General features: G+C 40.4%; 1 protein-coding gene across 2 annotated transcripts in view; it reads left to right on the forward strand.

The window, feature by feature from the left end:
- The first annotated feature begins 366 nt into the window (after positions 1-366).
- The window catches only part of EXTL3 (exostosin like glycosyltransferase 3), a 134,637-nt gene continuing 111,428 nt past the window's right edge, over positions 367-23,575 (forward strand). The window contains exon 1 of one of the 2 annotated variants that reach the window (XM_019440892.2): positions 367-481. The gene's annotated coding sequence lies outside the window, so the exon portion shown is untranslated. The remainder of the gene's footprint in view (positions 482-23,575) is intronic. The other variant, XM_019440891.2, reaches the window with a different exon arrangement.

Genomic DNA, 23,575 nt, shown 5'->3' on the forward strand with positions numbered 1-23,575 from the left:
CCCCAGGCACTTTGAAAGCATCTGGGTTTATAGTGCTATTTTACCGACATAGGAGCGATGTGCAATAGACACTAGTTCGCTGGGGTGGCCTTGGGTGGTCGGCCTTCCCTCTCTCTTAGCTTGCAGCTCCCGCCGCTCCTGCGAGTGCCCCCACCGTGAGCCGCCGGCTCCCTTTGGAACTGCACCCACCAGGTGTCAGCGTCCGCCTAGCTTTGGGCTCTGGCTTCCCACAATGCACCGGGACCTGTAGTCCGCGAGCCGGGAGGGGACCAAGCGGCTGCGGCTGAGCCCGGAGGGTTTGGGGCGCGCGGACCAGGCGTCCGGGGGGCGGGGCGTCCAGGGGGGCGGGGCTGAGGCGGGGGCGGGGCCAGGCGCCGCAGCCGCTGTGGCCCACAGCTGTGCGGCTCCTGCGGGCAGCCGCCGGGATTTACGTCGCACCCTTCTCAGCCTCGGGGAGCTGTCCACCTGGCGCTGTAGCAAGGTAGGGGGGCTTCTCAGGACCGTCCCTGTGGCGGGGTGTGTGTGGAGTCTTTTCTTGTTCAAACTGGAGAAGACTTAAGCTGCCAAAATTTAGACATGGAGCAACCGGGTTGGCTCCAAGGGATCTGTTTTAAAACTCTTTTGTCTGCGACCCCTTCTCGGCACCCTCTAGACTCTGTTGGGCTTTGGGAAGCCTGATTTGGGGAGTTTGTGCCTGGGTAATTTCAAGTTCTTGGTTCATCCGTTCTGCCTTGTGTGTGCAGACTTCGGGGTGGGGTTAGAATGTGTGAGAACTTGTGTGGGTGTGGGCTGGGTTTCTTCGGATGTGTGCATGTGTGAGAACTCAGGAAAATTTAGATGTCGGTCGGGGTCTGTTTCACAGTGTGCGTGAGGATCCTGAGCCCCTGCTGTTTCAGGTAGTGAGTGGCGTCTGTCGCGTGCGCCGCCTGCGACACCCTATCCGGAGGTGGCTATCCTGTGATCGAAAGCCAGTGGGTGTCCTCAAGTTATAATAGACCCAAACACACCGCACCCCAGGACTCCTTCCCAGGACCTGCTTCCCGGCAGTCCCTGCTGCCACAGCCAGAGCCCCCTTAACAGCACAGCTGAGCCTAGTTTGGAGATCGCACAGTTTGAGCTTTCCAAAAAATAAAGTTTGCCAAATTGAATGCACTAAATGGGGGAGTGGGCACCTGCGATAGCTTAAGCTTGTTGGCGTCTGTCCTCCTCAGCCTGTTTCTGGGTCACACTGCATGGCTCCATTCATTCAGTCTCCCTTCCTGGCAATAATGCCAACCCAAAATAATCCCATCCTGAAAACTCCAGGCTTTGGTTCTAAAATGATGTCCCTTTTGCCCACTTCTAAAGGTTCAGAAAAGCCCATTAGTCCTCTGATCCCTATCCCCAGCGTAAAATAAATTATATTTTTAAAGGTATATAGATTTTAAAAACCCTTACCCTATATTATATCCATTCTAATCATTATCAATTGATTGATTTTACTTATGATATACATGCAGTTTCATTTATTGTTTAATAATAAAGATTATAACTAGGAAAGCTAAAAGATATATTCTTCAGTTGAACGTGATCCTAATTAGCAAACTAGCTCATCATAAAAGGCAGAAGATGGGAAATCAGACAAGCTTGATTCTAAAACATTTCTGCCTAGAGGTGCCTGGGTGGCTCAGTCAGCTGAGCGTCTGACTTTGGCTCAGGTCATGATCTCATGGTTGGTGAGTTTGAGCCCCGCTTCTGGCTCTGTTTTGACAGCTCAGAGCCTGGAGCCTGCTTCAGATTCTGTGTCTCCCTCCTTCTCTGCCCCTTCCCAACTTGTGCTCTGTTTCTCTTTCTCTCAAAAAAATAAAATAAAACATTTTTGCCTCCAAGAAGAGAACTGTTGGATGATTAAATTTTCTTTATTGTTCCTTTCAAATATAAAATGCCATGAATCAACACAGATTTTTTTTTTTTTTTGCTAGACACAGCTCTTGATTGGAGATACCAATAAAAACTAAGAAAATTCTTTCGAACTGTTACCACCTTACCTATGCCCAAGGAAAGAGGGTAGGTCTAGAAATTGTTAGAATTCTAAATTTTTGTTAAGCAGGGATTCTTAATGGTCCTTAATGCTGTCTCTGGGTACTTTGCTCCAGAAACGTCAGTTTTCTATCAAAATGTGAAATTATGAATTACTCGTTATGTAAAATATTTTCTATTTGGAAAAGATTTGTATTCTCCACATTTAACATTACTGTTATTTTATAGCATTATGTATTTATGAGTAAAAAGATACAAACCTTTAAAAAACTAAATACAAGAAAAAAATTGTGTTGGTATACATCAGTGGTTCCCATCATGAGGTCTTCGGTTATTGGCAATAAACCCAAAAGATAAAACCAAAATCCAGTATGTCGTTAATAGTCACCAACACCCATAAGAACGAGAGGGGACTCTTTGAAGCTTAAAAGGAGCAGTTTAAGAACATGTTAGAGATAACTTTGCATAGTACATTGTAAGCATCAGTGAGCCCATAGCCTCAAGAGAGTCATGTGGAAAGACACCGACACCCACATAAGGAAACTTAAATACAAATTCGTGGGCTCACAAAAAATAAGCAGATCAAATGTTTCCTATATCAGCTGTAAATATATGCATTTTAGTTAGCTTAAACAACCCATTGCTTTTACAGTCTTCCAATGCCCTTATTCAAAAATGGCACAGCTGGCACAGTTCTTGCTTCTGAAGGAGATCAACTTAAAAACTGACCTCTAGCCACAAGCTGGTTTACAGGAGTTAGCACAAACAAGCACCTCATAATTTACTCCTTTCTTGAGCAGATCTTTATCAGGCACCTACTAAGTGTAAGAGTGGACTCACTGCTTTAGTCTACTCCTTGTGAAAAATAGCTGTAGGGAAGATCTCTTATTGGGGGCTGTGTCATCAGGACCATACAATTAAGGGCCTGGATAGTTCTTGCCTGCTAAGGAAGCAAAAGCATCTTTCAAAAGAACCGTGAAGGGGCGCCTGGGTGGCTTAGTCGGTTAAGCATCAAGACTCTTCTGGCTCAGACCATGATCTCATGGTTGGTGAGGTCGGGCTTCACCCTGACAGCAGGGAGCCTGCTTAGGATTCTCTCTCTTCCTCTCTGCGCCCCCTTCCTTGATTGAATGCATGCGCACACGCGCTCTCTCTGTCTCAAAATAAATACTTTTTTTTTTTTTTAAAGAAGAAGCACCGTGAAGACCAGAGGACCTCAATTTAAAGACACACCAATTATTTTGGAAGGAGAAGGGGATAGAGAAAATACCTTTAAATATTTCCCCTCTGGCTTCTATCCCTTATGGTGCCAGTTAACAACAACAACAACAACAACAACAACAAAAAGACACCAAATTAACAAAAAAATCATTATATAGTGATACTAAAATTATTCTAATGATGGAGTCATGTAATATGAGATTATAGAAGCATTAACTCAAGAGTTAATCATATGTGAACTATCCCAACTTTACAATAAAACCACCCTATTTGTTCATATTCATATATTTATTCAATAAACATCCTACCACTGTGCTAACACTGGAAATGCAAATAATCTAACCCCTGACTTTAAGAAGCTGATTTAGTTGGGGAAATCAACCTACAGATAATTCCAAGAAAGTGTGTGCTTGGTATGATGATGTCTGCTCATGCTGCTATGGGCTCCTATTATGGTTTGGTGGAGTTGGGAAAGGCCTTCTGGAAAAGGCAGTGCCTGAAATTCATATGAAAGAATGACTTTTAGCCAGGAAAGGGGAGGAAGAGTTCTCCAGGTAGAGGGGACAGGTATTAACAAAATCATGGGGGTGAAGTGGCAATATAGGAGGCCTATAAAGATTAGAAATAAGACTGAAGAGAGAGGTAGGGGTCAGCGCAGAAAAGGCCTGGGCAAGGGGGAGGGGAGCCACTGAAATCTTTAGCGGGAGAACAACAGGGTTGTATGTGCTTTAGACAGTTACTCTCAAGCCTGAGTGAAGGCTAGACCTGGGAGGCCAGGAGGTAGGTGGCGATAGCAGTGATTGGAAAAGCAATGATGAGGGCTTAGCATTTGTAGAATGCATTACTATTTCTGGCTTTCTCATATTTTCATTTGGTTTTTAGAACCACCCTTTGCAATCAGGGTAGGGTAAGATTCATGTCTTCATTTTCTAAGTGCTTACCTGAGTGCTTTGTGTGCATCATCTTCGACCCTCATAATAACTCTGCAAATTAAGTATTATGAGGTTACTCTACAGATGTTGATACTGAGGCAGAGTCAGAAGTGGCTCCAGATCCAGTGTCTAGTGCAGGATTCATTCTGAACAGCAAGTGGGTCCTGCCCCTCTTGAGAATGAGGCAAGACAACCCTTCTAGGCAAATCTATACCCTGGAAACACTTCTCAGGAGTCAGCCTGGCAAAAAGACTGAAATACCAGTTTTTTAAATTTTATTTATCTCGAGAGACAGAGACAGCATGAGTGGGGGAGGGGCAGAGAGGAGGGAGACAGAGAATCTCAAGCAGGCTCTGTGCTGCCAGTACAGAGCCCAATGTGAGGCTCAAACCCACGAAACCGTGAGATCATGACCTGAGCCAAAACCAAGAGTCTGATGCTTAACCAACTGAGCCACCCAGGCACCCCTGCAACCCTAGCTTCCTAAGTAGTTCTGTCTTTGCATTTAAACGTCCCATTGAACAAAACAGTGTGACAGTTCCTCAAAATAGTAAACATAGAATTACCATGTGATCCAGCAATTCCAGTTCTCGGTGTATTACCCAAAAAAGTGAAAGCAAGTCCTCAAACAGATGTTTGTATGCCTGTGTTTATAGCAACATTATTCACAGGAGTCAAAAGGGGGATCAACTCAAGTGTCCATCAGTGGACAAATGGATAAACAAAACGTGGTCTATCCATACAATGAAGTATTATTTACTCAGCCTTAAAAAGGAAGGACATTCTGACATGTGCTTCAAGACAGATGAACCTTGAGGACATCATGCTAAGTAGAGAGCCAGTCACAAGAGAACAAATAGTGTAGGATTTTACATATGGTAGAGATGGAAAGTAGGCTGGTGGTTGCCAGGCACAGGGGAAGAGGAGAGTGGGAAACTGCTGTTTAATGGGTAGAGTTTCAGTTTAGATGAGATGAAAAGAGTTCTGTGGATTAGCAGAAGTGATGGTGGCACAACAGTGTGAGCGTGCTTAATGACTCTGAATGGTACACTTAAAAATGGCTAAAGTGATCGATTTTATTTTACCACCACCGCCACCACAAAAAAAAAAAAAAAAAAAAAAAAAAAAAAAAAAAGCCTATTGAGCCTATTGAGCACTTTGGTCAGATGACCAAAGTCCAGAAACTTTAAATAAATTTGTGATAAGAAGACTAGGCAATGTAAGTCAAAAATTAAAGCAGACATCTCAAAAGGCCCAGCCCAAGCAAAGAATGCTGGCTGGATTCCCGGAGGACAGATTACGGAAGTGTAAAGTTGGAAGGTCCCAGAGGTACTGTTTAGTTCAACCTCCACCTTTTACAGATGAGCACAGTGAGACCCAGAGTCATCAAGTGACTTGCCCAGGGTCACTGAGCAAGTTCAGGCAAAGGGAGAATTTAAAGCAAAAACCTGGCCTCTGCCAGACAGTTGTGCCTGGTACTGGCAAGGCACCTCTTTGAGCTGACAGAGGTGTGCTTTGGCTTTCTTTCTAAGGAGAAAGAAACCAGGATTTCCATCTTTATTAGCCTTGCTGCAGTCAATGCAGACGATTACAATTACTGCAGAGATTTGCGTGCTTGGCACTGGTGTTTGGTTGCTGGCTTTGTCTAGGTATCAAGGTGAGGTGGGAAAGTGGGGAGAAGTTAGAGTTTGTTCATTCATTCATTCATTCATTATCAAATATTTGAGGGCCTCTGTTGTGCCACATATCCTTTCCAGTTTCCAATTTTTCCATCAAGTAACAGCTGTCTGCTAGCTTTATTCTAGATGCTGCTCTGCCAATCACCCTTGGACATAAACTCTAAGTTGCATTAACCTTCCTGACTTACAGAAAGGTCAAGAGGGGAACAGATACAATTGGAGGGGAAGTGACGTGAGGGTGACAGATACCAAAGAGAGTTGTGCTTCCCGAGAGGAAGCCACATGGAGCTAAAGGATTCTCATTAGGACGTGTGTCTAGTGGCTGCAGACCCATCAGGATGGGAGTCCTACTCATGTAACTCTCCCCGGCACAGACAAGTGTGGGGATTGCCTGAAGTTCTTAATGACTGCATGGAGGGTCAGTGATACCCACAGTGGGAACCCCAAAAGATAAACAAAAAGAGTGATACACAAGAGACAAGCAGAGGTAGAAAGAGAGAGATGTGGAAGACAGGGCAATCTGGAAAAGCCCTGACATTCATGGAATGACACCCCTATCGTGAGGCCTGTAAGGATAAAGCCAGGTTGGCCCTTCACAACTATGTGCATAAAGGTGAACGGAGGCTTTTTTTCTTTCCAGTGTATGGACTTACCTGCTTTCAGGAGATCTTAAGTATAGGACATAAGGTAAAACAGAACTTAAAAAATAAGGCACTAGGGTAGTTCAGTAAAACAAGCACCAGATTTGAAACCACTTAAGAAGGAAGGGCACATGAGAAAGTCACAGTGCCTGGCGTAGAGGAGACACACATTATATTCGAGCTAGATTTAAAATTGTAACATGTAAAAGTGGTCATAGCAATGAAGCAGAAATAGATTCTACTAGGCACCTGGGATGAGACGCTTTGGCATGGAATTTGGCTTTATGTTTCTTGGAAGCCACAATATAAGAGGAAACAGGTTGGGTTACATCATATTCTTATTCCGGCAAGATAAAATATACAGATTCAACTATAGAGAAGACCTTTTTTTTCCTCTGGAACTAAATTCAAAGAAGGATTTATCACATAGGCTCCCTTGAATATAATTTTGAAGCTGTGGACAATATCTTCAATACTATTTTATAATCCACTCTGAAAACATCATGCAGATAGGAATGGTTTTTATGCAACTAACACTTTTAGCTTTGGTGGAAACTATCTGGAGTTATCACTGGAAGTGTAAAGTACTTTTCTGTTAGAATGCTGTTGTGGTAGGATCCCAGGGGAGTCATTTTCAGGAAGTTACCTAAGGATGAGTCATCAGAAGAACTTGGGGAAGCGGACAGAATTGGACACCTGAGCAGGAAAAGGCTTAACTGTTCATTGAGTTTAGTCATCTTTACTGTCATAAAGAAGAGTATCCCTTGGCAGGAAACAAGAACTGAGTGGCCCAACAGGCATTTAAGCTTTGAAGCAAGAATAGAATAAGCCCTGTGCTACTCTTGACACAAGATGGCGGGCTCCAGGAACAATAGTACCTGCTGCTCACGGATCGGCCAGCAAGTAACAAGCAGGCAGTGAATTTACTTCATGTTAACTAAACAGGAGGTTGTGAGGTAATGGAAAGGCCACAGGCTTTGAAGTCAGATAAATCAGGTTCAATTCCTAGCTCTGCTACTTATTAGCTATGTGATTTCACAAATTACTTCCTTTTTCTCATCCTCCATAGGATGGTAATATTTTCCTTTTATGAGTCATTTTACTGATCAGGGATAAGATGTATAAACAAAAATAGTAATGGTAGCTAACAATTATTGATGCTTACTTTGGATGAAGCATTATGTGAAGTGCTTTACATGCATTATTTTGTTTATTCTTCAGAGCAGTTCTCTGTGGTACATACTACCTGGCACCTAGGTTCTCAACAGTTGGTGTGTATTAGTATTATTGGTATCAGTTATAATAATAAACTGAGTAGATAAAAATGAAGGAGGCCATCTTTGCCCTGGGAACTCGTGCTTGGAATAGGGGTCAGCAAACTTTCATCCACAGGCAATCAAGCTCATATCTGTTTTTGTATAGACAGTGAGGTAAGAGTGTTTTTTACATATTTACATGGTTGAAAAAGTCAGAAGAATACTATTTCATGACAAATGAAAATGATGTAAAATTCTGCCCATGCTGTAAGAGATGATCACTCCCACCTTTTTGCCCGTGTACCTCCTATCACAGCACCTGTCCCTTTATATTTACTTAGTCTATGAATCCTTCAAAGTTAGGGAAGATGTCCTAATCGCTTACTTCTGGGACGTGGTAGCCTCCACGTGTGAAGGCCGAGAAGGAGAATCACAGTATTCTAAAGGAGGAATGAACTCTCCAGCTCAAGAACCTGGAAAGAGGTAAGAAATGGGGCAGATAAACGAAAATCCAGGCAAGGAGGACCCAGGATAGCAAAGTTCCTGGCTGGGTTTTTGTTTTTGTTTTTGTTTTCTGAAGAACATTGAGTAATTCCATTTAGGAGTACCCTCAACCCTAAAAGACAAAAAACACTCTTCAGAGTATTGGCATCATAGCTTCCTGAAGATAGACATCACAAGACTCCACTGTAATTTAGAGAAGATGTTTCAGGAAGGGCTGAGCTAATATGGTCCCCAAACCACATGATGGTAATGGAACAGGGTATATGGATAAACTTGAACACATAGATAGCTAACTGGACGGAGGAAGGCCATCTCTTCATGCAGATGCCTCACATGAGTTCTTGTCACTCTCGTCTGAAACTTCAGAGTCTTGACACTGCAAAGGGACCTTATCTAGTAGCCTCTTGATATTTGATATTCTGTCAGCCCAAGGGGTTGTATCTGCTCTTACAGAGAGCAGAGAGCTGTTGCCCATAACTTCGATCTCTTCATTGGGCTGTCACTAAGATCTCAAAACCTTTAGTTTGCCAGCATGGTTTGAATTTTGATTTGCTTTGAAAACCCAGACTCCTTATCATCTCCTAGCCTGCTGCATCTTATCAGCCACTTTGGGCTTGGTCACGCCATTTTGTGAGGTCTTCCTGTGGTTTATCTCCATCAAGTTGGCAGTTCACTGTGCAGAAAAGCTGAATGTCATAGAAGCATACTTACCAGTTCCTCCTTTAGGTTAGTAATGACGAATATTCCAGTACTAACATTTTCTTTTATTTATAAAAGAGACTCTCTTATAATGGTCTCGTTTGTAAATCAGTTGTCTCATTATCATTAGAAATTTACTTTCAGGTTTCGTTCTTTCTTCGACTTACCAGATTTGGGTAAAACCAGGGAATGGTTACTGTCATAAAGTGGGCCCTCAGAGTTTCTAGTCAATTCTTTTTTATTTTCCTAGCCTCTCTCCTGTTCCCCAGAGCAAGTTTTCAAACAGCCTCTCTTCTCCTTAAACCTCCCACCACCCAGGTTCTCCTTGCTCTCCACAAAGGACCATGCCCACTACTTTACAGGGAAGATAGAGGCGGTCAAACAGTAATGCCTTGAGTTCCTACTGCCATGTGAAAATGTCTGGTTAATTTTGCATGTATCCTCTGCTCTTTCTGTACAGTCCCAACTCAAGAGGTATCCTTCCCTTGAGTTAGGGGCAGCCTTTAAATCTGTGCCTTGGCCTGTGCTCTGGACCTTCTCCACTCTCCTTCTCAGGGACCCCTCCCAATGATTGCTGAGTTCTTGGCACTAGCCTTTATACATGCCTCCATCTCACCCATCTGAAAATCACTCCCTCGGACAGCCCTTGTCTTCACGACATGACTTATTTAAAAAAAATTTTTTTAAATGTTCGTTTATTTGAGAGAGAGAGAGAGAGAATGAATAGGGGAGGGTCAGAGACACAGGGAGACAGAGGATCTGAAGTGGGCTCTGCACTGAAAGCAGAGAGGCCGAGAGCAGGCTCTGCACTGAAAGCAGAGAGCCTGATGTGGGGCTTGAACTCACAAACCATGAGATCATGACCTGAGCTGAAGTCAGACACTTAACCAACTGAGCCACCCAGGTGCTTCCACAACTCAGCTTCTTGATTTAGAATTGTTTCTATTCTACTTCCTCATCTCAACTCTTCAGCTTTCTTTACTCTGGCTTGTACTCTTATCACTCCACTGAAATTGTCCTCACAAAGGCCACTGACTACTGCCGTGTTGTTGACCCCAGTGCATTTGTCTTATCTCTCAAAAGCATTTGACTTTACTGACTACATGCTTCTCTTTGAAGAGTTCTCTTCTTTTGGCACTATACTTTCCTGGGTTCCTTTTTCCTCTTGCTTTCTTCTTGGGCTCACTTTCCTGTGTCACCTCTTCAGTGGTAGTTCTACCCTGGGCTCTGCCCCCACTCTTCCCAGCGTTCTTTTGGTTCCAAGTAATAGGACCCCACTTCAAATTGAACTGAACAACCTACCAACCAAACCACCACTACCACCATCACCACCACCAAAAACCACAACAAAGGAAATGCATTGATTCATGTGCCTGCTGGGATAGCCGGTCCAGAGACATAAAATAAGGACGTCACAAACAGCCTCACTCTATCTCTTAGCTTTGTTCTTCCTGTGTTGACTCCATTCTCAGGCAGCCTCTTTCCAAATGATGGCAAAATGCCTGCCAGCAACTCTAGGCTTATATCCAATCCTCTTAACAAACAATGGAAAAATTTCTACCCAATTTCTCAATCTGGAGTTCTAGGAATCAGTTTTTGAGTCCTCTTCCCCCACTGCTTAATCACTAAGTCCCATCCCAGCTTCTAAATATCTATCCCCTCTCTGCTGCCAGTATTTTAGTTCAGGTCACCACTTTTTGTCTATATTCCTGCAACAGCCTCCCAGTGATTTTCTCAATTTTTTCTTCACATTCCAACCAGGGTCATCTTTTGAAAATGTTCATCTGATCCTATCACAAGCCTTTGATGACCCCACATTGGTGGGAAGCTAAAGGCAAGTTAAGTTCTGTAAACACTCGTGTGATTCAGCTCTTGCTTGTTTCACTTTTGACTTCATCTCTTGTTCTAGGTAGTTCAGCCATAGATGCCAGATTAGCCACCTGTCTCCCGGCTGTGCACCTTTTCACGTAGCGCTCCCTGCACCTGGACCATTTCCCTCTTGAGCCCCCTTCCTCATGAACCTCTACGTCTCTTTTCAGTTCCCACATTAGATACAACTGTATTGAGAAAAGCCTTCCATATTGCATTGTGCACATATTTTTTCCTGTAAGAGCGTTCTACTTTCCCATCTTAGCAATTATCACACTCTGTTGTAATTGTTAAATCATCTATACCCCGCAGCAGACCATATAGTCTGCGAAAGCAGACATTTCCCATGTTTTATGAAATATCCTCAGCATCAGAGTAAGACACTCAATAAATATTTATTGCAATTGTGACATAAAATGAGACATTATTGTCCTAAGGGATTTTCCAGTTTTCTTCTGGATTTTAGAATCTGGGTTGTTTCAATAGGCTACTGGAATATCTAGAATACAATGTCTACTGCCTTTTTGAAACTATGCTTATTGGTCCTCCTTAAAGAATAGTAGTTTTCTTTCTTTCATTCTTTCTTTCGGGCACAAGTTGGGGGGGGGGAACAGAGAGAGTGAGAGAGATAGGGGGAGGGAGAGAGAGAGAGAGAGAAGTGGGACTCACCCGGGGCTTGTGTTTTTTCACCCAAAGCAAGGCTCATGCTCACCTGAAGTAGGGCTCAAACCGTGTGATCATGCTCTGAGCTGAAGTCAGATGCTTAACGACCGAGCCACCCAGGCACCCAAGAATAGTAGAGTTTTAGAACCGAAGAGGATCCTAGCACTCATCTATCTCCCTTCATTTGGCCGATGAGAAAGACAGCCCAGAGGGACTGTAACATGTACAAGCCACAGAGCTAATTGGACTAGAACTCAGAGCTCATGACTTGCAGAATGGCTTCTTCTTCTATGGCATCATGATATCAGCACTTCTAACAGACTAGTGTAGTATGATTATTATATTAATTCAAAGGAATCTTATTGCCTCTAACCTCACATGTTTTACTTTTTAAAATATACTTCATGATCCTGTACATCTCAATAGATTCTAACACTTTCTCAGGATGAAAACCACTGCTTGGTCTGTGGATACCCAAGTGTCATCTGGAGTTCTCTCCTCCCAGGTAGGGTTGATGGTGGATGCCCTTGGCTCTCTAACAAAGAACTAGAAGTTATGCGTTGGATTCATTGCTTCACTGTTTTGCCTCAGAAGGGTAATTACTGAGTAGATGCCATCTGGATTTGATCTGAGGAACACTCATGTTGTGTAAAGGAAGCAACACACTTCTGTTTAACTCGTGTGAACTTCTGTTCTCCATTGCCTCTCTGATGTCCAATATGAAACAGGAGCTTGAAAAGAGAATTGCTTCTACACTTGATTTTAGCCAAAAGGCCAAGAAGCGATGAGAATTGCTTTTATAAAAGCCAAGTCGAGATGTGGAAAAAGACTGGGTGAGAGTAACTTACTAAGGATAATTATAATAGAATTGAGTATGGGTGAGGGCGCCTGGGTGGCTCAGTCCGTTAGGCATCCGACTTCAGCGCAGGTCATGAGCTCACAGTTCATGAGTTCGAGCCCCGTGTTGGGCTCTGTGCTGACAGCTCAGAGCTTAGATCCTGCTTCAGATTCTGTGTCTCCCCTCTCTCTCTCTGCCCCTCCCCTGCTCACGCTCTCTCTCAAAAATAAATAAACATTAAAAAAAAAAAGAATTGGGTATGGGTGAGGAAACAAATATTAGGGAAAGTTTTTAGTTAATTAAAAATTTTTTAATTTAAAATTTTAATTTAGTAAAATTTTTATTTTACTTTATTTTTGTGAGAACTAAAATTATATGACATTTTAATTTTAGGCTGCGAAAACAAAAACAAGCAAACAAACAGTAACAACAAAAAAACCTGAAATAGGCTTGTCAAATGATGTAAATTCATCCTTTCCAGGGAAGCAGAAGGTAGACCAGTGCAAGTTATCCTCAAGGCCACTTAATTTGTTAAAAATTTAAAAAAGAATTGTAAGGAAACCAAAAATGGAACCACTTAACCAAAGCATTATGAAACTCCAGTTAATGGACCTATTCCAAAAGAAAATGCCTTGACGGTTCATTCAGAGATTGTGTATAAATAAATGTTCTTCAAGCATTAATTTAAAATATAACGTTCAATATATTTTTTCATCATGATGCCCTGCTTTTCAAGGGCTCGGACTAGCCCTACATATTTCCTTTCTTCTAAATCTTCGTAGGGTGCCTAATGCAATGTTGTACATATGCCTTTGATGATGGAATTTTGTTTCCCAACCTATTTTGGGGGCCAGCTATTCTTCCTTTGTTTTTTGTTTTATTTTGATGGGCCATGAACTTTTATTATCCCTATTTGAGAAGCCACAGTATTACCAACTAGTCTTTCTCACTCTGGGTCAACATTGTTTTGTTTCATCCTTACCCCCTTCTTTTTAACTTGCAGATACTATTTCTTCCAAAAAGGAGAGAGAGAAATAGAATATATAAAGAGATGCTCAATCAACCAGTCTCTGTTGGAGGCTTGGCATGTTATTTGTCGTAGTTCTTGATACTAAAAAGGAAACTAAAAATGAAGTGAAAGACAAGTTAAAGTATATTTAAAACAGATGTCTGTGCTTAACTTAAAAAATTCCAAATGTAACCCTTTGACCCAGCAAGCCTACTTCTCGAAATCGATCCTATGGAAATAATTAAACACATGCAAAAAGATTTATCTCTACCATGTTCATCTCAGCCTTGTTTATAATGGGGAAGAATCAGAAACAACTTGAATTTTTAGCCACTGGGACTTAACATATAAATACAATGGAATTCCTCAGTTAAAAAAGATGCACTTATGGACATATAAAGATAGTTACCTTTATTAATTGGAAAACGTAAGTTATAAAGTGTATACAGATTCAGGGCCCTTGGGTGGCCCCGTTGGTTGAACATCCGCCTCTTGATTTCGGCTCAGGTCATGATCCCAGGGTTGTGGGATTCAGCCCTGCATGGGGCTGGTGCTGGGCATGGGCCTGCTTAAATGTCTCTCTCACCCTCTGCCTCTCTCCCGTGGGCATGCATGCTCTCTCTCTCTCAATATATGTATTTATATATAAATAAATAAAGTGTGCAGTTTCACCCCACTTTTGTAGAAGAAAAATAGGCAGAAATGACTAGGAGGAGATACAAAGATTATATGGTGGTAATGAAATCAATTTTTTAATCTGTAATTTTTTAAACTTTTATACAATAAATTTCTATAAGGTTATATTTAAATTAGAAACTGCTCCAAACAAAACAGTTTTCATTAATGTCATTATTTTCTATGATCTTTTTCTTGAGAAGTAATTGATTATAAATAAATGTGGAGATATTTGAGGTCTTATGAAAAGGAAAGTGTTTCTTTTACTTTCTTGCCTTCATACTGTTTTTTCTAGATGCAGTGGATTCCAAATCAATAGCTATGTTAGTTGGAGTGTTGTGAGAAGAAAGCACACTAGTTTACTTCAATTCTCTTTAGAACTTGGGACGTTTAGTGCTGCCTGGATGGCTCAGTCGGTTGAGTGTCCGACTTCAGTTCAGGTCAGGATCTCACAGTCTGTGAGTTCGAGCCCCGCCTCAGGCTCTGTGCTGACTGCTCGGAGCCTGGAGCCTGCTTCAGATTCTGTGTCTCCCTCTCTCTCTCTGCCCCTCCCCTGCTCATGCTCTGTCTCTCTCTGTCTCCAAAATAAATAAAAACATTAAAAAAATTTAAAAAATAAAAGAACTTAGGACATTTAATTTTTAGCTTTTTGTCTAGTAACTCTCTGTGAAATGTGGAGAACTTCCTCATTACTATCCCAGCAGAGACACTGGATAGTGGGCTCTACTCCTGGACTAGAACATGGCCAATCTTTGCCAAGAAGCCATAGGTACACATAATAAATACTAAATTAAGGGGAATCAATTTACTATAAAATTCGTAATAATTCACCTGGCCACCTAGGGTAACTCATCACTCTTACCCAAACTACTGTGAACATTTACTAAATTGTCAAAATAATTATGAGCTATTAATTCAACAAATATCTGAAAATTGACAACCTGGAATCAAATCCTGGCTCTTCCCTTTAACTCTGTGAGCTTGGAGAAGTAAGTTAATTTCTCGGGGCCTCGGTTTCCTCATGTATAAAATGAATAGTATAATACATTGTTGTTGTAAGGATTAAATGAGAAACAAAATGTATAATGCTTAGCACATAGTAAGCTCTCAGTAAATAGCAACTATTAAGTACCTAATATGTGCCAAATACTGAGATTCACACTCATTCATTCAGCAAACATTTATTGAGTGTTTAGTGTGGGCCAGAGTTCTAGGTACTTGGGTTTTACCAGTGAACAAAAAAGACGAAACAGACTTTCCTGTTATCATGGAGTTTACATTCTAGCAAATGCAAAGATTAAATACAATGTAGTCCAACCCATGGTTACTGATAATACAAATTTCTGTTATTACTATGAATATGTTATGTGCCAGGCACTGTGTGAGTGATTTTCATATATAATCTTAGTTTCTCATTAACCTTGTGAGGTAGGGATTATTGTTGTTACTTGATGTTGTGGAAACTGAGCATCAGAGAGGTAATGTACATTAAGTTAGCAAATAAGTGGAGGAGTTCATATTCAAAGCCACTTCACCACCACACCTTGCCGCCTACACTTGGTAAGTCATTGGTGATTGTTATTTTCTTCACTTTCTTGCCAATGCTTTTTGCTCTGCAGTGGGAGCTTCAAGGGAATGAAATTTGAGTGTTCCTTATTTCGTATTAAAATACTTAATTATCTTTGCAGGAAATACTCAGAGAGCGAATAAATGACTCTCCTCCATGTGTAGAAAAGGGGTCACCATTAGAGGGAGAAGTCACGGTGCAGTCTTGAGAGCGGCACGTAGATGGGGTCTGGGGGGAGACTCCCAGGGGAGTTCCCTTGATGCTGATCATCCTACCAGGAAGGAAACAAAGAAGTTGATGCCTCCGGTTTGTATCTGATGATGTTGCATCATTTATGTTTCCTGGCTCGGAGTCTTTAGGAAAGAAAGATGCAGCTTCTCCAGCTCTAAATATCTCTCATCTTCTGTAGTTGCCCAACTGTCTGGAATGTTCATGTCCTCAAAGCCATGCTGGCTAACTACTGCTAGAATTTCAAAAATTGCTCTTATGAAATATTTCAAGGGTCTAGAAAAGTGTGAAGAACATCATGTACTCACAACTTAGTTTTGTCAAATCTTAAGATTTTGCCTTTTTGTTCCAGTTCCTTTTTTTTTTTTTTTAAGAAAATGTATGCATGTAGCTGAATCCTCGGTGAAGCCCTCTCCCCAATTTCACTCTCCTCCCTCCCTCCCTTCCAGAGGCCACGACTGTTCTGAAGTATTGTTACAGGGCATGATTTCATTCTGTCACTTGCTACATATACATATGTGGATAAACACACTTAACGCATGATGCTCTGAGGCATATTCTTGTAGCCGGGTCCTTGTACACTTGGGTGGGAGTTTCTCTAGGGTGTTTGTCTATAGCTGCAATTGTTGAGTCATAGTGAATGTACCCTGATATCGCCAAATTTCTCTCCACGGTGATTGTACCAGTTGATGGTTTGTGTGACAGCTTCTGCTTCTGCACTGCCTTACTTATAATAGTCATGCCTACTGTTGTCTGACTTTTACAATTTTTTGCCAATCTGATCCATGTGAAATGGTTTCTCGTAATGGTTTGTATTTTCCTGATTACTAATGAGGTTGAACATTTTTTCATGTGGTTATTGGCCATTTGAGTCTCCTCTTTGTTGAATTATTTGTTCATATTCTTTGCTTTTTTGTCTCCTGTGTTGTTCTTTTTCTTATGGGTTGAAGTAGTTCATTGTATGTTCTGGTTACTTACCCTTTACTAGTCATGCACTGTGCAGGGATCTCCAAGTCTCTTGCTTGTCTTTTGCTTTGTTTATGGGGTATTTCAATATACAGACAAATTTAATTTTAAACTTAGTGACCTCACAATCTTTATTATTTGTGTTTTCAAGTCTTATTTATTTTTAAATATTTATTTATTTTAAGAGAGAGAGCACAAGTGAGAGGAGGGGCAGAGAGAGAGAGAGGAAAGGGAGAATTCTAAGCATGCTCCAAACTGTCAGCACAGAGCCAGATGTAGGGCTCAACCCCACAAACTGTGAGATCTCAACTTGAGCCAAAATCAAGAGTTGGACGCTTAACTGACTGAGCCACCCAGGTGCTCCTTCAGGTCTTATTAAATTTTTTTTTCTCCCACTCCAAAAGCATATGCATATTTTCTTTCTAAATTTTTTTTCAGGCTTGATATTCACATTAATCATGTAACACATCTAGAATTTATTCTGTGATTGGTATCCATTTCTCTTATTCTTTCATACAGATAATCAATGAGTCCAGCACGTTTATTGTATAAATAAATCAGTTTCTTTCTCCACTGATCTGTTATGTCTGTCTGAAACCAAGTTTCCATACAGTTGGGTTTGTTTTGGGGACTTCTTTGGTTGATTGATCTAGTTATCTATTCCTGGGCTAATATAACACTATCTAAATACTATAACTTTTTATATATCTTCATACCTCATACAGACAGGAGGTCTACCTTGTTTTTATTTTTTTCAAAATTGTTTTCTGTTATTCCTAGTTCTTTATTCTTCCATTGGATTTTAGGATCAGCTTATCTAGTACCAGAGAGGTACAATCAGTGAACCTATATTGATGCCTCATTATCTTTTTTTAAGTTTATTTATTTATTTTGAAAGAGAGAGTGTGTGTGAGTGGAGCAGAGGCAGAGAGAGGGAGAGAGAGAATCCCAAGCAGGCTCCATGCTGTCAGCACAGAGCCCAACATGGGGCTTGATCCCACGAACCTTGAGATCATGATCTGAACCAAAATCAAGAAGTTAGCTGCTTAACTGACTGTACCACCCAGGCACCCCATCATTATCACCCAAGGTTTATAGTTTACATTGGAGGTCATGAGTTTTAAAAATATATAATGACATATATTCACCATTATAGTAGCAGACAGAATAATTTCGCTGCCCTGAAATCCTCTGTGTCTCACCTGTTTATCTGTCTCTCCTTTCTACCACTCCCTTTGCCCATTTTTAAACTGGGTTGTTTGTTTTTGTATTGTTGAGTGTTAGGAGTTATTTATGTATTCTGGATATTAAACTTGTATTGGATATATGAGTTGCAAATATTTTCTCCCATTTTGTGGGTTGTCTTTTCATTCTCTTTATAGTGTCTTTTGATACACAGAAGTTTTCAATTTTCATGAAGTCCAGTTTATCTATTTTTTCTTGTGTTGTCTATGCTTTTGGTATCATATTTAAGAAACCATTAACAAATCCAAGGTCATGCAAGGTCAACCCAAAATTTCCCCTATGTTTTCTCTAAGTTTATATTATTAGCTCTTAAATTTAGGTCTTTGATTCATTTTGACTTAATTTTTGTACATGGTATAAAGTAAGGCTCAACTTCATTCTTTTTCATGTGGACATCTGGTTTTTCCGGCATCAGTTTTGAAGAGATTGTTCTTTCTCCTTTGAGAGCTTTTGGCACCCTTGTTGATATCAGTTGGCCATAGATTTGGTTTATTGCTAAGTTCTAAATTTTATTCCATTAGTCTATATGTCTGTTTGTATGCCAGCAACACAGTTTTGACTACTATATAGTTTTGTAATAAGTTTTAAAATCAAGTGGTGTGAATCTTCCAACTTTGTTCTTCCTTTTCAAGGTTATTTTGGCTATTCTGGGTCCCTTGAAATTCTGTGCAAATTTTTAGGTTGGGTTTTTCCATTTCAAAAAAAAAGACCTTTGAGATTTTGATAGAGACCACATTGAATCTATGTGTTGCTTTGGGTAGTATTATCATCTCAAGAATATTAAATCTTCTAATCCATGAACATGGGATGTCTTCCTATTTATTTAGATCTTTACTTTCTTTCAGCAGTGTTTTACATTTTTTTCACTGATGGCTTATGTTGTTTGTTTGCTGATACTTGCTGGGAAGATAGTAGCACTCTCTATAATACAACGTAAGAGATTTTCCCTGAGATGTAAAGTCCTATAAATGTTACCTAAAATGGGAGAAAGCAACATAGTATTTACTTTTAGTACCAGAATTGGTTTCCCTAGTCATAATCTTGTAGGATTGTTTAATAAGGAAAAAGAGATAGAAACTTCTCTGGCTTAAAGATTCTTAGGAGATTTTGTTGACCTCATTGTCCTCAGAAGGTCAGAAGAGATTAGTTTATTCTATGTTGAATTTGACTAAAAAATTTTTTCAGGAAGATTTTTTTTAATGTTTATTTACTTATTTTGAGAGTTAGAAAGAGAGAGAGAAAGAGAGAAAGAGAGAGAAAGAAAGAGAGAGAGAACAAGCTGGGAGGGGCAGAGAGAGAGGGAGAGAGAGAGAATCCCAAGCAGGCAGGCTCTGCACTGTCAGTGTAGAGCCAGACATGGGGCTTGATCTCATGAACTGTGAGATCACGACCTGAGCTGAAGTCAAGAGTTGGATGCTTGACCAACTGAGCCACATAGGTGCCTCAGAACATCTTCTTATTGAATCCATCTTCAACATTGCAAAATCTTCTCTAATTACATCTTCTATCGTTATATTCCATTGCAATTTATATCATATAATAATATAGGACAGAATACTCCAGGTGTTTGATCCAAAGCCCTGTATTCTTTCTCCTACCCCAAATTAGTCATAATTCTTCAAACATTTAAATTTACTGGCACATGCTACACACTCCTCCTAACCCCATCATTAACAGTTCAGCAGTATGGTGTGAAAATTACTTAAGTTACTCAAATTTTACTAAAGCATTCAGGGAATTAGCATTCTCAAACTTTTCTGTCTCCTTAAATACAGTCCCAAGAAAGACTCCAAGCCTTTTTCTTACAGATAACTGTTCTGCATCAAAGCAGTGCTTAACAAAGAAACTAAGATCTACTATTTAGGCATACCTTCCAGGCTTAGGAGGAAAAAATGGTGGCTCTTTGTGAGCCAAAGCAGGATGGGAGGAAGGGAGCAGATTTAGTCTACTGGCTTAAACATTTACCTTGCATTTGCTTATTGACCTTCGTAAGGTTAGCATAAGTCCTCTAATATCAGAAGCAAATATTAGATATTCCCTTAATATTCTGGGCATTTTAAATTCTGTCACCTGTTTTTACAGAAGGTCTTCAAGACAAATATTATTATGCCAGTTTTATAAGAAAATCAGCCTCAGAGAAATCTAATAACTTGCAATGGTCACACAGAGAGTAAGTAACAGGGCTGTGTTCAAACCAGAGCTATCTGGTTTCAACATCCATGCTCTTGTCATTTCCTAGGCTTGGCTTCATTAATCTTAAACTTTGGGACTAAAAATAATTTATTTCTCAATAGGTATTTTGCAAATAAGAGCCTAGGCATCCTATTTCTCTTTCTAGTATTTATAGAATGATTCAGCCTGGTTATAATGTCCTGAACCAGGATGGTGGTACATCAAGGGGAGGGGACTAGATGGAGGGTTGCTATTGACATAGAAATAATAGGATTTAGTTGGTAACTGAGTGGGTGGTAAAGAGCAGGTGGTGTCAAGATGAGTCAGGATGTAGGCTCATTGAGAATCATTCTGCCTTTTTATATAATCTATTCATTTTAGAGAAGCACCTTCCATTAAAAATGCTTTTCTCTGAGGCATTATAGACCCTTGTTATTTATAATTTACCATCTGTGAGCAATCGGAATCCATGACATAACAGTTTGGATTGAGCTAAGGTGGAATAATCTTGAATTGTGTGTGCTGTGAGGCTGGTGTGTGGGAGGGAAGCTCCTTGCTTCTGAGAGCACCTAGGCAAAGGCCCAGTCTCTTTATCTCGCTGTAGCTTTGCTGCATAAAAAATAAAAAAGGACTCCCATAAAAGTTGAAATGTCACTTACATTTTTCAGTTTTACAATATTCTTTTATACTGGAGTGTAGTAGCCCTCTGTCTTTTTGTTTATTTATTTTGGTCTGTCTGGCACCTTCTGTATACTGAGATCAGCTTTTCCTTTACTTCAGCCATGTGATTCTAGAAGGAACTGCCATGTTCTTAGAGCTCATTGGTCCAGGGTGGACACCTGACCTTTGCTGACCAATTAAAGACTCTTCTCAGGATATTTGAACTTAAGACCAGAAAAAATTTGAGCAACTCCTTGCCAATGGTAATACTAGATGGACCTCTCAATGGCCACGTTTCCTATCATGTGGAGTAGGAAATGAAAATGGCTTGCCTGGAGAAGTATAAATGAGAGATGGACAGAGTCTGGACAGTGTATGTGTCCCTGGGTCCTATTTTTTTTGGTAGCCTACTGCACCCCTATCTTTTCTTAGATTTGGTTGTTCAGCCATTCCTTGAATTCTGTCCTGTGATATACTACTTTTTTTTGTCATTCGAGTGCCTATCATTTACAATCAAAAGACTAATAAAGGGGAAAGTTTTATGTGATAATGCTGTTGTCACATTTGGGATTCAGGAGGGTTTTAGGATAGATCCATTGCAAACATCAAGGGCCACTCTATATTTTTTCTTTAAAAATTTTTTTTATTAAGTTTATTTATTTTGAGAGAGAGAGAGAGAGAGAGAGAGAGAGCGCGAGCAGGGGGAGGGGCAGGGAGAGAGGGAGACCCAAAATCTAAAGCAGGCTTCAGGCTCTGAGCTGTCACCGCAGAGCCTGATGTGGGGCTTGAACCCACAAGCCATGAGATCATGTCCTGAGCTGAAGTCAGATGCTTAACTGAGCCACCCAGGTGCCCCAACTCTATATTTTTTCAAGCACTGAAGGGCTCGATTTTGCATCTAACTCTACTGACTTTCCTTTAGGTAAAACTCTTTTTTAAACGGTGAGAAACCTTGTTAGCCTCAACTATGTCCAAACCTAATCCAGTAATTTGAATATTAACTTACTTTTCCCACAATTACTAAGGAGCTGAAAGGAAAAACTGGCCAACTTTCAAAAAGTATTTGTTAAGGTTCTGAGATGAATAGGACTATCATCATCATTTGAGTTTTTTTTAAATTATTTATTTAAGATCAGTTGAACAGAATAGAGAACCCAGAAATGGACCCACAAATGTATGGACAACTAATCTTTGAGAAAGCAGGAAAGAATATCCAATGGAAAAATGACAGTCTCTTCAGCAAATGGTGTTGGAAAAACTGGAAAGCAACATGCAGAGGAATGAACTTGGACCACTTTCTTACACCATACACAAATATAAACTCAAAATGGATGAAAAACCTAAATGTAAGACAGGAAGCTATCAAAATCCTAGAGGAGAAAACAGGCAGCAACCTTTCTGACCTCGGCCGCAGCAACTTCTTACTCGACATGTCTCCAGAGGCAAGGGAAAGAAAAGCAAAAGTGAACTACTGGGACCTCATCAAGATAAAAATCTTCTGCACAGCAAAGGAAACAATCAGCAAAACTAAAAGGCAATTGATGGAATGGGAGAAGATATTTGCAAATCGCATATCAGATAAAGGTTTAGTATCCAAAATCTACAAAGAACTTAGGAAAGTCAATACCCAAAAAACAATCCAGTGAAGAAATGGGCAAAAGCCATGAATAGACATTTTTCCAAAGAAGACATCCAGATGGCTAGCAGACACATGAAAAAATGCTCAACATCACTCATCATCAGGGAAATACAAATCAAAACCACAATGAGATACCACCTCACGTCTGTCAGAATGGCTAACATTAACAACTCAGACAACAACAGATGTTGGCGAAGATGTAGAGAAAGGGGAACACTTTTGCACTGCTGGTGGGAATTCAAACTGGTGCAGCCACTCTGGAAAACAATATGGAGGTTTCTGAAAAAATCAGAAATAGAACTACCCTATGACCCAGCAATTACATTACTAGGTATTTATCCAAAGGATACAAAATGCTGATTCAAAGGGGCACATGCACCCAACGTTTATAGCAGCACTATCAACAATAGCCAAATTATGGAAAGACCTTAAATGCCCATCAACTGACCAATGGATAAAGAAGATGGGGTAAATATATACATACAATGGAATATTACTCAGCAATCAAAAAGAATGAAATCTTGCCATTTGCAACTACGTGGATGGAACTAGAATGTATTATGCTAAGCGAAATTAGACAAAGACAAATATAATATGATTTCACTCATATGTGGAATTTAAGAAACAAAACAGATGGACATAGGGGAAGGGAAGCAAAAATAAGATAAGAACAGAGAGTGAGGCAAACCATAAGAGACTCCTAAATAAAGAGAACAAACAGGGTTGCTGGAGGGGTGTTGGGTGGGGGGATGGGCTAAATGAATGATGGGCATTGAGGAAGGCACTTGTTGGGATGAACACTGGGTGTTATATGTAAGTGATGGATATTCTACTAAATTCTGCTCCTGAAATCATTACACGATTTGTTAACTAACTTGGATTTAAATTTTAAGAAAAAAAGAAAGATAAAATAATGATAAAGTTTATTTATTTATTTTGAGAGAGAGAGAGAGAGAGAGAGAGAGAGAGAGCACAAGCAGGAGAGGGGCAGAGAGAGAGTGAGAATCCCAAGCAGGCTCCACACTGTCAGCATGGAGTCCGACCTGGGACTTGAATTCACGAACCATGAGATCATGACCTGAGCTGAAATCAA

Source organism: Panthera pardus, unplaced genomic scaffold (genome assembly GCF_024362965.1).
Source record: "Panthera pardus isolate Hobbes unplaced genomic scaffold, ASM2436296v1 HiC_scaffold_13, whole genome shotgun sequence".
NCBI classification, from domain to species: domain Eukaryota; kingdom Metazoa; phylum Chordata; class Mammalia; order Carnivora; family Felidae; genus Panthera; species Panthera pardus.